The 15,152-nt window shown below is 44.8% G+C and overlaps 2 long non-coding RNA genes across 4 annotated transcripts; both read right to left on the bottom strand.

Moving 5' to 3' along the window:
* Window positions 1-654: 654 nt before the first annotated feature.
* LOC124690057 lies at window positions 655-4,403 on the bottom strand. 2 transcript variants are annotated; one of them, XR_006998754.1, is made up of 6 exons: window positions 4,320-4,403; window positions 1,684-1,775; window positions 1,484-1,580; window positions 1,059-1,183; window positions 813-870; window positions 655-731 (listed from the first exon to the last, which is right to left on the bottom strand). It is a non-coding gene; the product is annotated as an uncharacterized LOC124690057 (long non-coding RNA). The 2 variants fall into 2 exon arrangements; XR_006998751.1 differs by lacking the exon at window positions 4,320-4,403 and having other exon boundaries at window positions 1,684-3,958.
* Window positions 4,404-8,910: 4,507 nt separating this feature from the next.
* LOC124689954 lies at window positions 8,911-15,043 on the bottom strand. 2 transcript variants are annotated; one of them, XR_006998750.1, is made up of 7 exons: window positions 14,951-15,043; window positions 14,047-14,130; window positions 13,456-13,504; window positions 13,122-13,365; window positions 9,626-9,717; window positions 9,070-9,512; window positions 8,911-8,974 (listed from the first exon to the last, which is right to left on the bottom strand). It is a non-coding gene; the product is annotated as an uncharacterized LOC124689954 (long non-coding RNA). The 2 variants fall into 2 exon arrangements; XR_006998749.1 differs by lacking the exon at window positions 14,951-15,043 and having other exon boundaries at window positions 14,047-14,253.
* Between the last annotated feature and the right edge of the window lie 109 nt (window positions 15,044-15,152).

The raw sequence follows: 15,152 nt of genomic DNA, 5'->3' as shown, positions 1-15,152 counted from the left end.
ATGGTCGGGCAGGTGCGCCGCGCTCCTGACTGCTATCCGGGAGCCCTCCTGAAGGCGAAGGCCTTGATGGGGAACCGAGCACCTGAAAAATACAATCCATCACGCTACTTAGCTGAGTCTGAACCTTAAAAATACCACGACACAAAAAGTGTACATAAATCAGCAATCACTAATCTGCATCTCAAGGAGGGACGATACATCATGCATGCAAACAATTAAAGTGTAACCTCACAAATGTATAGTGGACCATAAATTAGATGCTACAAACTTTTTTGCTGTTAATACAGAACAGTCCTCGAATGTCTACATAGTGAATTCGTAAAGTATTGCTTAGTGCAAAGTTTCCATGAGGGATCAATAAAATTCGAGCTTGAAACAACCATCAATGTAAAAAAAGGACATCACTATCTGAGACGACAATTGGTATCATCGGTCAAATACAGACATGCATATTTTCTCGTGATAGGCTACCAACAGGCAAAAACACAATTTTGCATTAGAAATAACACATCATGAGACCATCTTACCTTAGTTCTCCATTGCTCGACAATGGTGCAGGCGAGCACAGTGGCGGAGCACAGTGCAATAGCTGCCCGAAGCGACAGTCTTATACTGCTTCTGCTCCCACACGGCCACGTCTTCCTTGCACTGCTTTGCATCTTCCAAGCCACCGGCACCGAACACACAGGCTGACCTTGGGCTGTTACACCTGATGATCGTAAGGAGGAGGCCTGCGAGGGCGAGGAAAGTGGAGGTGTGTGGGCCAGCTGAATATTTTTTGATAGCATAGGTAAGAAAAGTAAATGATATACCACAATTTTTGGATAATTTTGAGAAGCATCTCCAGAGATGAGAGCATGTGCCTTCAGCCTGCAATATATGAGAGAAGCTGAGGACATGTTACCTAGGAAATTCATGCCAAGCAGCTGCATATGAGGGAATTCACAAACATAACATATATATGCAACAACTTTTTTGTGAACAGAGCTACAACCCCTTTGAAAAAACGCATAAACCAAGCTGCAATTAGCAACAAGTCAGGGCACAAATACAATTACCTCACTGGTTAATGTTCCTTTGATCTGTCTGTGCGAAAAGTCCCTTTCTCTGAAGAACACGTATTACTTAGGAGCACACTGGTTAGCAGAGTGTATACCATACCCATTCTTCATAGACAACGAAGCTGGAAATACCAAAAATTAAAAGCTAAATGCCTGCATCACAGAATCTTATAAGGAAAACATATCTATAGGACAACTTTTGCCCCAGCAAAAATATTAGTGAAACATAACACAAAAGGATAGCAGAACAATGGTACTTCGCAGTCATATATAAATTAGTTCACCACATATAAATACCTAGAAAGAAAATTAAGTGTGCCCCGGAACATAATAAGGATACAAAAACATGCAGGTTAGTGATATCTTGGCAGGAAAATTTATTTCAACGAAGTTTGGAATGTTTACTCCATCTTTGAACATACCATCTGTAGGCCTCTTCCGTAAGAACATTTCAAGTACAACAATTCCAAAAGCTATAGACATCGCTAGCAGTCAAAACATGACCATGTGTTGCACATTCTATAGTTCACATGCAAGAAATAATTGAATTCCAATGTTAGTATAAGGTGATGTTATTCTCAATTTGATGACAATGTTGCCAGAATATGAAAATTGGAAATACCTGGAGCAGCATATCCAATAGTTCCATTTATTGCAATCAAAGACGTCGAGTGTGAGTCATCTGGTGATGATGCTGCTGGATCAACTACAAACCTTGCAAGACCAAAATCTCCAACATGAGTTGTCATAGTATCATCCAAAAGAATATTGCTAGGCTTCATATGACAATGAACAATAGTTCCTTGGTTGTTATGTTGTAGATACGCATCTGCTACATCCAAAACAATGCTTAGCCTTTGAGCCACTGTAATGTGTATGAAGTCTAAAGAGCCCTCATGGTCTTGAGCTGAATTCAGTAATCTATGTGAGTCTCCTCGGGGCATGAACTCATACACTAGAGCTTTGAGATCATTCCCATTAGAATGGATGCTTGAGCATGCTGTTAGTATGGGGAGTAGATTTCGATGCCATACATTTCTTAAGGCATGACATTCTGCAATAACCAGTTTTTCACCTTATCTCTAGGTTGAAGACTTGCAACATCATTTCCATTTTGAAGACTTTTCCTTAATGACGGTACCGAACCCCTATGTTTATTTTTTGTTCATTTGATGTGGCAGGCTGGCAGCTATTTATGTTTTTCTAATTTCTCAGGGTTTTGTGAATGTTATTTGTGGGGGACCTCCATGCCAAGGCACAAGTGGACTAAACAGACACAGAAACCGCAATGATCCACCAAAAGACAAAAGAAATGGACAACTAATTGTCTTCATGGACATTGTGAACTATTTGAGACCCAAATATGTTCTTATGGAGAATGTTGTTGACCTTTTGAAATTTGTTGTGGATTTCTAGGAGCTATGCATTAAGTCATCTTGTGGCCATGAGTTAACAAACAGGACTTGCTTATGGTTGGAGGAGTTATGGGCTACCACAATTTAGGATTTGTGCATTTCATGGCAAAAAAATGCAAGAATCCTAAATTACGGTAGCCCATAAGATCATTCAACCATAGGCACAAGCCTTGTTTGGTAACTCATGGCCACAAAGAGGCTCAACGCATAGCTTCCAAAAAAGTCCACCAAAAAATTTCGGAAGGTCACCAACATTTTCCATGAGAACATAATTAGGTCTCAAATACTTCACAATAACCATAAAGAGAATTAGTTGTCTCCTTTCGTCCTTCAGCGGATCATTGCGGTTTCTACGTCTGTTTAATCCACTTACACTTTAGCATGGAGGACACCACAAAGAACATAAACAGAGCCCTTAGAAATTAGAAACTTTCGAATATTTTTTACGAAATGATGGCGAAGGCATAGTTTTCTTTCGTTGGGACCTCTCCGTCAAAGATGGTTAAATGAAAATTTCAGATATTATAGGTTGCCAAAAGACACTGGAATTGTGCAGTAATGTTATTATGAGAAAGGCTGTGAATTCTGAGGCTACTTATTTTGCTAAATGTAGTGGGGATGCTTCCAATGAACACTGCTGGTCACGATGCTTGACGAAGCATAGATGTCCGAGCGATTCTGACCTGCGCATCTATATGCCCTAGTGCGGCGGCAGTAATCGATCGACTGGAACACCATGGGCGGGATATAAAAGGTATTTGCTAGAGCCGTCAATGCATATTGATAGATCAAGCTCGGTCAAGTCTATTCCGTGAGGTACTAGGACTGGGGTGACCATGTACATAATGCTATTGGGCTAATTTGTTTGGGCTTGGGCCATTTTTCACATAGATCACTTTAACATTATACCTACCTTTGCTAATGGCTGGATATTTGTTACGTTAAACCACAACTAGTAAGTTTGACACAAACCAGAAGAAGAGGCGTCTACTCCATTCTCTCGCTAAGGCATTGATTGAAAAGTGCATTTCAGATCGATAAGCTCAGAGTTGGGCTGTTTCTCGTCTGAAAATCAAAAGAAATCAGTGAGCTGGGATGATAACGCTTGTGTTGGAAGTCTGAAACAGAGAGAACGCTACTTGTACACAAACTTGGCCTTGTCTCAGCATTTTTGCTTAATTTATCCACTAAGAAATATCAAACACTTTATCGAGAACATGAAAATAAGGTGAAGATCCTGATCATTTCATAGCAAGTGTATGCATTTTTGCTTGAACATATACCACTTAACCATGGCAACATATGGTAGTTTGTTTGCTGCATATGGCCCCTCAGTTACTCAGATAAAAACAAACCTAACTCTAAAAAAAGATAAAAACAAACCTACTCAAACTGGATCCATGTTTATTACCCTTATAATAAAAATATATAATATGTAACAGAAACATGATAGTTTAGACTATCTAATCCAATGCAAGATCTCCTACATGATCTCAAAATAAAGGATAGCATAGTATCACTCTCAACAGTTATCTCAATAATAACAGGATCTCTACACCCCAGTGTTCACATGACCTGTTCCATGTTGCGAATAATTGAATTTCGGGAATGACAGAAAAATATTAACCAACCCAAAAATGTTACCCAAGTTGCAGAGGTGCAAGAAGCAAGATGCCTCAGCACTTTCGTCAAACAATCAACATACTGATCGTATCAAGGCTCTAGCATGCAGCAAATATTAACCCGTGACGCGGGTGGTGTTGCCCCTCAGCAGGCCAATAAACCATGAAAAATCTACATTAAGTAATAAACCAAAAATCTGGATAATGGGGATGAGCGAAACCTAGAGGCGCTCCCATAGATCTTGAGTGATGTCGCTCCGCTGAGGAGGCCCTTGCGTCCGCGAGATGAGTTGGAGGGCGTTGGCGGCGGCCGCCGCAAGAGGATCGAGGAGTCTTCTGTCCGGCCGCCGGACTCCGGCGAAGGTAGCGGTGATCGCGTCCGAGTGGGGGTATGGCGGGAGGCGACGGCGACGGCGGTGTCCAGGCTGACGCGTGCACGCGGTGGAGGAAAGTGGTGGTGGAGGCCAGTCCCCCGGGGGACTGGGGAGGCGGCGTTAGATGGCATCGGGTTGTAGAACGGGGAGTTTAGGGGAAACGACGTTTCGGGGTTTATTTATAGGAGGCTCAAGGGCAATTAGGGTTAGGGTATAATAATAGGATATGGTTAAATAAAATGGACAAAATATGCATCTAACGCCCTCTCGATCGTCGGATGCAGAGACTGTCGAAAGAAGTTAAGGAATAATAATAGCTGACTGGTTGATCCCTTCGCCATCCTATCGGCGAAATGTGAAGAGAAGAGAACATGCAAAACTCAAACTTCACCAAGGGACGCCTTTTCGCAGATGAAATGAATATTGATCTTGGTGTGCTTGGTTTGTCGATGTTTTTGTACTCGATATGGAAACATATAGATGGCAGACACATTGTCACACTAGACGAGAGTTGATGACGAGGCTCGAAGATGAACCTGAATTCCAAAGTACCACAAACGTATTGAAGAACTCGCTTGACAATAGCACGGTGAGTCATGCGTGGAGCATGCATATGAAGACGGGTCTAGTATACCGCGTAGGAGATATCATAGTGAGATATTGGAGGGTGCTAGCAAGACTCATGTACTCAGTAGCATCAGAAAGCAGCTCACCATCAGTAGTAGGGAGCTTGGCTCGAGTGCCAATAGGTGTCGATGTAGGGTGACACTCAGCCATACCAAATTACCAATGCGTTGAAAAACATCCAACATACTTATGATGTCGAGAACGTATCCTGTGAAACAAGGGAATCTATGCACCAGCTGCACCGAAGCAATATGGACCATTGGATTAAATATGAAGGGATGTGATTCAGCTACAAGATAGGCTGTTGGTACATGTTACAAAGTGGACCTTGTAGAGTTGCCGAACTGCACAAACAATCCTTGAGAAACCCATCGTCTCTCTCCCCTTGCCCTCTTCTTTGCTACTGTAGCACGAGATCCATTGCTCAGCCATCTCTCCTGTTCACATCTCACATCCTTTGACTTCTTCCAGCAGACCAAAATTACAACGCAGATTGCCGACGTGGGACGGTCGGACGGATTGGCCAAGACTTGACACAACAAATGATTCCGTTGTTAATTTTGCTCCGCCGACACTGTCGTTGCGGACTGCAGTCTGGCGACGCCGCAAGATGCCTTATGAACCATTTTTGTAATAAGTGCCTTTTGTGTTAAGATCGGGCGTCAGGTAATTGATTTTGTAGCAGCAAAGGAAAAATAATGGAAGTCTTCGTATTGTTCCTGAATACGGTGGATATGGCTGAATTTTCCATAGGCTTCGTATATCGATCAATTCTTGTGCATCTGCTCATGCCAAGAATAGAAGGCGGAGTACTATCAGTACATTTTACTTGCCTTTCCAGTTGCTAGTTTAACCTCGTATTGTGAATTTGTGTGGAATTTTTCTCTTGTTTTGAGATGTGCTATCACTATACTGCATCTGTAAGACTGTAACTCGCAAGAAAGAGAGGGCAGGGAGAGAGACAAGCCATTGGTGGACTACCAGATCGCTGGATTCGACAAGACAACGAGGTCCATTGTGCAAATGAGTCAGCAGCCCATCTCCTAACTAGATCACGACCCTTGATTTTTAATCCAACGATCCATATTTCATTGGTGCAGCTGGTACATAGATTCGTTTGTTTCACAGGATACATTCTTATGATGTCCTATCAACGCATATGCTATGTTAGACTAGAACCACAACAGTGCTCGTTGCTTTTTTGCATTACTTGCTACATCTGATGCAACCTTTTTCTTCTGCATGTAGTGTCACTTTTTCTATGGATTATGGTCGGGTGGCCGCACATGCATCTTTAGACTTTAGTGTAGCACGTTTTGTAGTTTCTTTTATAGCAACAGTGTGTAGCACCGAGCAAGCACAACTTTTAGACCAATCGAAAGTAGCAAAAGATAAACGGGAATTCTTCAGCTTCAGGCCCAGCCATGGCATGGGTTAGCAAATATGCGGCGCGCTGCCTAGTATGATCCATGAATGTTTCATAATCTAGGCTAAAAGTATCTCTAGTTACATCTTCCAAACAACGTTCGTCAAAAGCCTATGGGAGGCACTTTAGAGGACGCGACAAAAAATGCTCTAAATTGTTACTCTTTTTTTTTCTGAAACAGAGGCAAAAGTTTTGCCTCATTCATTCATTAAACAGAAGGTGCTCGGTTTTTAGGAGAAAACCGGGCGAAAACCAACAACAACAACACCCACAACCACACACGCTCCGCCTCAAGGGCACACCTAGCCATCCTGGCTACCCACAAAAGCTACAAAAAGCTCAAGTCAGCCTATGCCAAACAGATGGCTCATCGAGAAGAAACCGGCAGCTCCGATTCTGAAGACGAGCCTCGGAGAGGAGATGCGCAAGACAAGCGCCGAATAGGACCTTCACCGGACCGCCCCTCGGGTGGCATCGTACACCGCCCAAGGGCAGCTTCGACTTCACAACAAGAGGAGACCACCAAGAAGACATTCGGACACGCCGGAACGGAGCCGACTAACATGACCTTGCCGCAACCAAACCTTGGTCATCACCATTGTCGTTGCCTCTCAAGCCTCCACCCGGAACAACCCGCATCACAGGTTGACCTCCTGCCAACCCAGATGCCCTGTGTGTCCAGACCGCCGGAGTGCGTAAAGGGGAACACCAACTTCAAGACGACGCCCTCAAGAGGGGAAACAGCGCAGAAACGACGTCGTCGTCCGATCCCGCGGGATCTAGGGTTTCACCCGAAGACGTGAACCCGAGGGTAGTGAAGGTCGGAGAGCTCCACGACCGCCCCCCAAGAAGGACAGCGACATCCACAAACGCCGCGCGGTCAGGCTTTCGCCCGGAGCAACCGAGCCACCACACCCTCACGCGGCCAGACGGCGAGACGAAGACCGTAACGCCGCTTCGTCTCGCCGCAGCCCGCACTCCGCAAACACACCTCATGTGCAGAAGCAGCGCCACCGCCGCACACAAGCCACCACCGCCACCACACACAAACCAAGGAGCTCAGCGAGCTCCGCTGCCACCACCCGCACCGCGCGGGGTTGAAAAGCCGAGCCGCACCACTACGGCCGACCAAGCTCACCGAGGAGAGCGCCGCGGGCGCCGCCAACCGCCACGAGAGGGAGCTTCGACGAACACCAACACGGAGGTCCAAGTTCGAGCCGTTGGCCGCGAGCAGCCGTGAGCTCCCCGGTCCGGCCCGCCATGCCGCCCTCGCGGCCACCGCGGCCGCCATGCCACCTAGAGCACACACGGGGTCGCCGCCCCGCGGTCCACCCCGCAGCCTCGCATCCGGGCCCGTGCGCGCCGCCACGACCCGCTCCGCCGCACCACCGGGGCAGCACACCGCGCCCCGGCCACCCCCGCGCCGCACGCCGGCACCCCTGCCAACCCTGCACCGCACGCCGGCCAGGGGGCACGCGCGTCACCGCCCGTCCGCCCGCACGGCCCGAGCGCCGCCGCATCCGGCGAGCCGCCACCACGGCCCGCCTCACCACCAGATCGGGGCGCGCTGGCCCCGGATCCGCCGCCCCAAGTTCCCGGAGCCGCCGCTCCGGCGTCCGTGCGCCGACGAGCCGGCCGAAGACGCCCCAGCCGCCTAGACCTTCCACCAGCGCCACGAGAGAGGAGGAGCACCCCTGCCACCTTCGGCGGCAGGGCCCGCCGCCACCGCGGCAAGGGCCGGCGGCAGCGGCAGCGAACGGGGCAAGGTGAGGGAGAGACCGGCAGCGGCGCGAGGGTGCCCCCGGTGTCGCCTGGGTGCGACACGGGGGTCTAAATTGTTACTTAGCACCATGCATTGCTTAGTTTGAGCTCATAGTTCTATTTACATGAACACGGTGGTTACTTTTTATGGCTTCGTCCCTAGCTCGCAACTCTAAAGCATTTGATAGCATAGCAGTCACTAAAAATTATTGTGTTACATACAATGGAATATTAAATAATAATCAGATAATCTGAAAAATTAACCAGAATGGAGCATGAGATGGCTTTTTTTTAAGTCCTTACAAGTCAAACTTATCATCGTACATGGACCAAAATGCAAAGGGATTTAAACTACAACCACTCGCAAAAACAAACATGTAAAACATAAAACTATATCACTTAGGTTATATCAGCCCGGATGTGCTACCTTAACACAGTTCTTCCGGTAAGTTTTTTTTAGAAGGAAGCGGAGAATCAAAACAACTGAGCATAAATCAATATACATAACATCATCTAAAAATAATAATACATGCCATATATACAGGAGACAAATCTACCCTATCACACTATTTCAGCTATTAATGTGAAAGAGGGCCAGGCAGGCCACATAGGCCTGGGTGTTTTATCGTTGTGATTTCATTTGTATCTTTGGTTTGGTACGTCGATGGGCTCCTCTAGAACTGGAGGCCTGCAGAAATATGCTGTTTTCATCAGTATGAGGCTCATTATGTTTTCAAATTCATCTCCACATGAGACTTAGCCTACCAACTGCAGTAAACTTACATGAATAGACCGTAAGATATCTTCCAGTTCTACAGTAATATCTGAGAAAACAGGTTGTTTATGTCAAATCAATTTACACAATCTCAGATGCACGCTTGAAGAGACCACCAATCTAAATCTCTGATAAACAAGAAGTTTTCAATTTGGTCTTTTTCATACTTGTATGTCCACTGTTAACAGCTGATTGCTCACTTGCATATTGGGCCGCTCACCAGGGGCCTGCTTGGTGCAGCGAAGCCCAATGTTGAGCACAGAAATTAAATAGTCCAGGTCATCTTCTTTGTGGCTGATCTTGAATTAATTCAGGTTTAACAATTTGTGATATCTTGGCAGGAAAATTCATCTCAACGAATTTTACGATATTTATTCCATCTTTGAACATATCATCTGTAGGCCTCTTCCTAAGAATATTTCAAGTAGAACAATTCCAAAGCTAGACATCACTACCAGTTGAAACATGTGGCCCCATGCAAGAATAATTTAATTCCAATGTTAGTATGAGGAGACGTTTCTCAATTTAATGACGATGATACCCAAATATAAAAATTGGAAATACCTGGAGCAACATATCCAATAGTTCCATTAATTGCAATCAAAGAGGTTGAATATGAGTCATCAGGTGATGATACCACTGGATCAACTATGAACCTTGCAAGATCAAAATCTCCAACATGAGTTGTCATACTGTCATCCAAAAGAGTGCTGCTAGGCTTAATATCACAATGAATAATTGTTCCTTGGTTATGGTGTAGGTACTCTAGTGCATCTGCTACATCCACAACAATGCTTAGAGCATCTCTAGCAGATACCACAAAACAGCGAAAATCTTAAAATTTTCAGTTTTGTCGCCAAAAAATGCACCAAGTACCGCATAACAGCCTGACCCGCAAATATTTTGCAGGGAACCGTAAAAGGAGTCTCTCGCACACCAGATGTGCTGTTTTTTGGTCGATTATGAGGTAAACCGTAAAACTTTGCACGACAAAACTTTAGTCGAAGTTCAGTCAACTTGAGTCAAAGTTCACCGGACCGGTACCTACTCCGATGGAAATCTACTAAGCGGCCAAATCGCTGCCGTAATCCGATAATTTCAACCTATTCCAGCCGATTCCAACGACGAACCATGTTGAGGTGAGCTGACGCTGTCCATGCGAGGCAGAGATGCAGAGGTTTAGTTCAACAAGAAGCCGAACCGGTACCTACTCTGTCGGACGGACCTGCAGCTCCGTGTGCACACGTCTAGATAGCTAGCTACGGCATGCTTCAATCCATCGGGCAGCCGGCCGCATCCAGCCACGCGCCTAGCTAAAGCTATCTAGGGCCTAGCTTCAATCCATCGGGCAGCTTGTTAGCTAGCTGCTAGCACACGTGTCCTAGGGGCGGTGGCTGGGCAAGGTCGGGGCAGCTCGCTGGGCTGGGTCTTGAGTGACTGGATATGCGGGGGATGCGGGGGAGACGACCGAATAGTCCAGCGCATATTCTGTTTTATGGTAGGACTATACGAGATCTGTTCCGCTGCGGTACCACAAAACGCATTTGCAGTATAGGGCGGTGGCCGGGCAGGGTCAAGGCAGCTCGCTGTGCTGGGTCTTGAGTGACAGGATATGCGTGCGATACTGGGGAGACAACCGAATAGTCCAGCGCATATTCTGTTCTCCGCTGCGGTTTGCGCGGTACCACAAAACGCATTTGCAGTTAACCGGAAACAACTTTTGTGGTACGCTTGCGGTACCTACTAGAGATGCTCTTTAGCCTTTAAGGCAGTGTAATGTGTATCAAGTCTAAAGAGCTCTCATAGCCTTGAGTTGAATACAGTAATCAATGTAAATCTCCTCAGGCCATGAACTCGTACACTAGAGCTTAAGCATGCTGTTAGTATATGGAGTAGATTTCAATGCCGCACATTTCTTAAGGCATGACATTCTGCAATGAAGCTCTTTTGTCCTCCCCTTATCTCCAGGTTGAAGACTTATATGGCAACATAATTTCCATGACCAAGAACCCGTCTATTTTTTGCTGTTCATTTGATGTGGTAGCTATTTATGTTTTCTACTTTTTAAGGGCTCTCTAGGTGTTCTTTGTGAGGAACCTCAATGCCAAGCGTAATTGGATTAAACAGATATAGAAATCACGATGATCAGCTGAAAAACAAAATGAATAGACAACTAACTGTCTTTATTCACATTGCGAACTATTTAAGGCCCAAATATGTTCTGATGGAAAATGTAGTTGACCTTATGATATTTGTTGGTGGATCACTTGGAAGCTATGCATTGAGCCGCCTTGTGGCCATGAGTTACCAAAAAGTTCCAGGATCTTATGGGCTACCACAGTTTAGGATGCGTGAACTTTTTTGGGGAGCTCTTCCTTCCGTGGTTTGTCTATCTTCTGTTTTAAGAGACAAACTACCGAAGGAAGAGTTCCCCAAAAAAAATGCATGTATCCTGAACTGCGGTAGCACATAAGATATTGCAACCATCGGCCGAAACCCTATTTGGTAACTCACGGCCACAAGGCGGCCCAATGCATAGCTTCCAAGAAATCCACCAAGAAATTTCAAAAGGTCAACAATATTTTCCATCAGAGCATATTTAGGTCTCAATTAGTTGTCTATTCTTTCGTCCTACAGAGGATCGCCGCGGTTTCTATCTCTATTTAATCCACTTACGCCTTCGTGCACACAAAACATCCTCAGAGCCCTTAGAAATTAGAAACTTTGGGATAATTTCTATCAAATGATGGTGAAGACATAGATCCCTTTTGTTGGGACCTCCCCCACCAGATGTTAAATGACAAATCTAGTTGCTCAAGGTATTCTAGGTAGCCAAGAGACACTAGAATTAACCCAGCAATATAACTGTGAGAAAGGCTGAGAATTATGAGGAAAAATGTAGTGGAGATGCTTCCACTGAAAATATTCCAGTCCAACTTGATATCTTACAAACTTCCACACTCGCCCAAAGTGCTAGGAATATCTCCAGATAGCCTAATTGATGAGAGTTCTAGATTTGTGAGTTGTTTCGCACTACCGATGTCACTAGGAAGTTGTCCATCAATGTTGTTATTAGATAAATAAATTTACCTTAGTGTTGGAACTCTAAAGATCCCGTATGGTGCTCCGCCATGAAGATTGCTATTTATTCCTAAAACGGTCAGGTTACGAAGGTTTGATATGCCAGAAGGGAAATCCCTGCCAATTGATTTTGTCTCAAATATGGATTTTGAAGCTGACTTGAAAGGTCACTTAATGAACTTGGTATGCAGCCTTCTAGATGATTCCCCTCTACTGAGAAGGCACGGAGCTTAGAACAATTGGTTAAGCTATTCATAAACTCCCAGTCTTGATTGCTACGTGCTTGGAGTTTATTGAACTCGAGATTAACCATGCTAGTTCAGAAAGTCTGCCAATGGATCTAAGCACCAGTCCTGTGAAATTATTACTTAATATACCCAAAATATGTATGTTGGATGCATTTATCAAAGAAGTTATTGGCTAATGCAAGCACTTGGAGATTGGGTAGAGGGGTACCAAGATTGGATGGTACCTCACCACTTAAACGATTTTGACCAAGGTTAAGGGAAAACGAGAGCGGAAAGGTTCAAGATAGCTTGCTGAAACCTGCCTGTCAATTGATTGCTAGCCACATTGAGAATATGCAGCCCAGGCAACTTTGCAATCTCATTTAGAATGTGGGCGTCAATATTATTGAATGCAATGTTAAACTGGTTTAGCTTTGTGATTTGGCCAGAAAAGAAGGGATGGTTCCACTAAGATTGTTAACTGAAAGTTGCAGCGCTTGAAGGAATGAGGCAAACCTGTAGGAATTTGCCCAACTAGTCGATTTCTATCCAGCCATAGTGTCTTGAGGTTGGAACAATTTTGCAACTAGGTATCTCCCTTTAAGCATGTTATTGCTCAAGTAGAGGTTCTTGAGGTGGTGCAACTGACCAAGGGATGAAGGAATTTCCCAGTAAACCAATTTGTAGAGAGGAATAGATGTTTTAGGAATGTTACGTTTCCAAGTGAAAGAGAGAGATTTTCCAAACCAAACCTCGGTTTGTAAGGTTGAGAGAAGTGGCACGTTGTGGATTCTTCATCTTGCAATGAACACCTTCCCAACTGCAAAAGTAGGTGCTCTCATTCCGCGACATCTAGGATTGCTTTGAATTGAGGATGATTGCATTCTTGAATTGAAGCAGTGGCAGTCAGTCTATCTCACTGCAAACAATGAGCCCCAAGATAAACTGCATGATTGTAGTAACCTTCATGGTTGGCTAACCTTCTTTGTTGAAGAACTTGATTATATGCAAACACAAAAAACAAAGGCATTTTTAGATAGCCAATTTCAAATGCTAGCAAACATCCATTTGTGCCATGTGAAGTACCTCTAGGACTGTAGTTCAATCCTTCCCTCTGGACTTGCCTACTGTCTTTCTGCAAGTCAAATAGAAAGACGAAGTGAAATTCCAGCCACTACAAATTTCGCACGAGAACCATACTTCAATAATGATCAGATTTGAGATATCTGAATTTTCTACGGTCCTGCAATCATTTATGAGCAAATTAGATTCGCTGTCTTCTTTTGATTCATGAACCTGTAACCTAAACTACTGAACCATATGTTAGAAAAGCACACTTGGATATGGATAATGTGTGATGCATATGGCGGATTCTGACATGATTCGTCCCAAATTGTGATTAGGAATCGTTATGGTGGAGTATATAGATTTCCACCATCCGGATTGAGCTAATCATACTACAGGTGGGAGTGAGCAGATGTGGAAAAAGGTGGAAGGAGATATAAGATTAAAATATGTTCCCACAAAACTTGTGGTGAGACCTCTTGTTGTCATTCGAATTAACTAATGAGCAGCATGGAAATCCTCGAAGGAGCTTGCTAAGCAATTGGACAAAGTTCAACAGAACTCTAGATGCAACTGTTTACAGAACTCAAAAGTTACTAGAGATTAACGCACATTGAGTTCATGACCAGCATCATCCTTCCAGTGTTTGAAGATTGCACAAACATCCCCAAAAACAGAATCATCATGTCATCTGAACTGCATAGGAAACATTAAAATCATGTGTGATTTGGTTGTAGAACATCCATAGCTACAAGTAACAAGTAAGGAGCTGCCTAATTACACCCTCTATTTATAAGCATGGCAAAATCTACTTCTGAGAAGAGGTATTGAAGTAGTTAGCCTTTTAATATTTATTTTTAAGAGACGATGTAATTTTTCTACATAAATAGCGATAGCGACTAACGACCCGATTTTCCAAAAGAAAAGGGAGAAAGTGACAGCATACGCATATAACTTTGTAAAACGACAACTTCGTGTCCATTCGCTGTCCTGTTTAGACGATGACATCAGGATATCTTGAAACAAAAATCTCGACCACGCACCCAAATGTGTGTCATTTTGTATCAGAAGCTAGTGTCAAGGTGACAAAACAATTCTTCATAGGGGACAACAGAGAGCGGCGGCGAGCTTTGACTTCTCAATCATGCTGTCTGCCTACTGGCCGAGCACCACAGATCAGTTGTGAACATGGTTAGTGCCGGCCCTGACGCTCCCGGGTCAAGATTGACGGTGTAATTAGTATTCCCACCTAAGACCCAAACATGGATGCACAGTTCCACACACATTCTCTATATTCATTAGTCATGACGAGAATTCCATGTCACATCTGAATCCAAATCTCTAGCAGTAAACACTAAACAGGTCAAGAAGATGATACCGTCCGATTTGGTGAGGGGCGCACGCTATCGGACCGGCAAGGTTTCTACTTCTAACAATCTCGTGAAAAAAAAATGTAATCGTATAAGAAAAGTCGGTAAATCGGAAAGAGAAAACTTAACAGAACGTCTCCTCTCACCCTCCTCCGTGAGCACTACCTTCTCCCTCGCCGCCCCTCCGCGGCTGCGCCGCCGCTATCTCGTACCGGATGTGGAACGAGTGAGGACCTAGGGGGCGGCCTGCGTGCGCAGTGGCCGGAGGAGGCCATCTATGGTGGCGGCGGAGAGGAGAGGGGCGTCCGTATCACGTCTCAGACCTTTGACCAATTGACCCCACATTCT

The sequence above is a fragment of the Lolium rigidum genome, chromosome 1 (genome assembly GCF_022539505.1).
Source record: "Lolium rigidum isolate FL_2022 chromosome 1, APGP_CSIRO_Lrig_0.1, whole genome shotgun sequence".
NCBI classification, from domain to species: domain Eukaryota; kingdom Viridiplantae; phylum Streptophyta; class Magnoliopsida; order Poales; family Poaceae; genus Lolium; species Lolium rigidum.
The sequence above is the reverse complement of the archived record's forward strand: the minus strand, read 5'-3'. Positions and strand labels throughout refer to the sequence as shown.